Here is a 2,936-nt window from a genome sequence, read left to right as displayed (position 1 = left end):
TGGAACTGTTCTTCCGAAAACGTTCGTGTTTTTAATGTAGCCCTTTTAAGGGTTTTTATAAAATATACCCATATACAAAGATTAACCTCTTTTTGTACAGGAAATGGGAGAAAAACAGGAAAAAAATTGTACAATATTAATTAATTGTACATCAATTTACAAATTAATCAATTGTACAATAATTGTACTAGGTATGTGGGGAAAGTTGTTTTGAAGCATCCACAGAGGACTGGGTACAATGTCCTGTATGTAATGGTTGGGAACATGAATTGCATACCGACACAGAAGGTACAGGTAGTTTTATGTGTGTAAATTGTAAAATGTAGTGATTTCCTGTACATTCCATCTTGCACGAACCAAATTTCCATCCTGCCTTCAGGGTAAGCGGAAAACGGAATTTTTGACGTTATTTTTTAATTACTCATAAAAACAATTCTACTTATTATTAATAATGTTTAATGGCTTACTTTTGTAACTTTATAAGGTCTCTTTCAAGATTGATTAAAATAAAAGTTTTATATTACGTCCTTTTATTTTTTTATGCATCATAAAGTTAAGCCTTCCACCTTCCTCTCTTCCAGTATATGATAACTAGAAACGAATTGATCGAGAGTAGTGAAGAACCGCTATTTAGTGACACTACCCATGATGACGCCATCTTGTCAGAAAAAAGTATTACACAACGCCAGTATAGAAACTTCGCTTTAAAAAACTTCTGAAGTAATTTTTAAATAAAAAAAAATTTATTAAAAATCCTTTGTAAAAGGTATATATTTTTAAAAACCCAAACGGGCTGTTTTAGACAAAACGTTTTCGGAATCCATTATTCCATCATCAGTGTCTAGGAGTACATGAATGTAGCCACTAAATACATGGGTAAAAACCCGTTAACAAAAATTTAGTTACATTTGTTTTACATTATATTATATAAATTACTAGGATGTGATTTATCCTAGTAATTTATATAATATAATGTAAAACAAATGTAACTAAATTTTTGTTAACGGGTTTTTACCCATGTATTTAGTGGCTACATTCATGTACTCCTAGACACTGATGATGGAATAATGGATTCCGAAAACGTTTTGTCTAAAACAGCCCGTTTGGGTTTTTAAAAATATATACCTTTTACAAAGGATTTTTAATAAATTTTTTTAATATATGGTATACAGCCAAATACAGGAACGTAGATTCCTTGTGGATTTTAATTTTTAAATATTTGAATTTTTCATTAATATTCCGACCGATTTGAGAGGGAAGATTATCATTACTAAAGTTATCACACCGCTTTTTCTGCAAAAATTCGAATCCCACCTCTCATATCCAAATGTAGTAGTTTTTCTCAGATCCGCTCTGGTCTACATTCTCACAAACTGAATTGCTTCTATGCACACTTGCGATTCGTACTCCCTGTTAAAGAATTTCCAATTTCTTAATGTCAGTTAATGTTGTTTTGTACTTATGAGTTACTAATGATCTGTATAAATGAATAGCGAAACCTAGGAATACAAAAAATATAGGAACGAGTATATAAGTAGCCATCCTTGCAGCAATACCGTTAAAATTATGAATCTAATCCAGCACAAAATGGCTATTTCTACCAAGAATAAAAGCAGACCTAAAAGCGTCGAAAATGCCCAGGCGGTTTCTATGTACCAGTGAAGTCTCTCGTGAGGCGATTCTTCGACTGAATCTATCGAGTCTAAATAACAAATGGCTTCGATATTCGGCAATATACAGGTACTTATCATAAGTGCCAGCATGTGCACTAAAATTAGCAACGTAGTAATTATGGCAAAAAAAATCAGAACTCCTTCAGATATATTTTTCAACGGTTTCTGGAATTGAAGTTCCACCATTGCTACCATGGCAAACCGGAGAGGAGGGCTGATGTCTTGCTCGAGGCTTTTAGCTTGCTCTGGACAGCTGCAGTTTGTGCCAGGAAAAGTAGCGACGAGTGTGCGTTGGATCCTCTGTTAGTAACATATTTTTGCTAAAAAAAAAGAAGAATAATGTATCACTAAAACTAACACAGTTAAAGCAGCAAACGACTGCTGTTGCAAGGCATACCTCATATAGAAAGTTTTTATTATGGATTGTACTTATAATTTTTATATTAAAACGGTTTTTGTAGCCTAATACGCCTTTAGGTTCCTAATCGCCACTCCTTTCTATTTTGGAAGTTTTCTTACCTAAGCTTTCTTTTAGACATCGACTTGCCCTTCATCCATTTTGCCAGTTTTCTTCGTTTCCGTTTCTCTATGGGGGCCCAGTCTAATATTGTAACCTGATAAACTATTTACTTAGGTATACAAGCAATCTAGGCCCTTCTGCTCGTGTCTGAGAGTATGGATGCGGTTCTTTCAAAAATTATATGGAAGCTGTTTGTATTATCTTTAAATCAAAATGAAATGGGCGACATCCTTAATAGTTTATCCTCGTAAGGAAACGAGCTCTCAAAGAAATAAAATGAAAAATTTAAAACAAAACTATCCTGTTATTATTTTGTAACGAACAAAAAGTTATTAAAAGATTTTACGTTAAAAAGTTACGTCATCCCACAAAAGAAATAAATAACTTGTGTTTACAGTATTCGTTGGTGTTCCGTTGGATCACCAACGATTCTTGAAGTTAAAGATGCAGTTAAAAAACTAGCCAGAAACAAATCACCTGGAATAGATAATCTCCCAACTGAACTATATAAAGAAGATGGCCATGATACCATTATGGCATTACAGCAGCATATAAAAGAAATAAGGACAGAGAAATCCCTCCCCAATGATTGGAATATTGGAATACTTTGCACTATACACAAAAAAGGAGATACTTTGAATGCTCTAACCACAGAGGAATTACGCTTCTCAATGCAGCGTACATAATATTTTCCACAGTAATATCTTACCGTATATGCAGAACGGATAGAAGGAAAATACCAG

General features: G+C 33.5%; 1 pseudogene; it reads right to left on the bottom strand.

Annotated features, from left to right (window-relative positions):
* Positions 1-955: 955 nt before the first annotated feature.
* LOC140442416 (calcium release-activated calcium channel protein 1-like) lies at positions 956-1,986 on the bottom strand (annotated as a pseudogene).
* Positions 1,987-2,936: the final 950 nt, after the last annotated feature.

This window comes from Diabrotica undecimpunctata, chromosome 5 (assembly GCF_040954645.1).
Source record: "Diabrotica undecimpunctata isolate CICGRU chromosome 5, icDiaUnde3, whole genome shotgun sequence".
Taxonomy (NCBI): domain Eukaryota; kingdom Metazoa; phylum Arthropoda; class Insecta; order Coleoptera; family Chrysomelidae; genus Diabrotica; species Diabrotica undecimpunctata.
The sequence above is the reverse complement of the archived record's forward strand: the minus strand, read 5'-3'. Positions and strand labels throughout refer to the sequence as shown.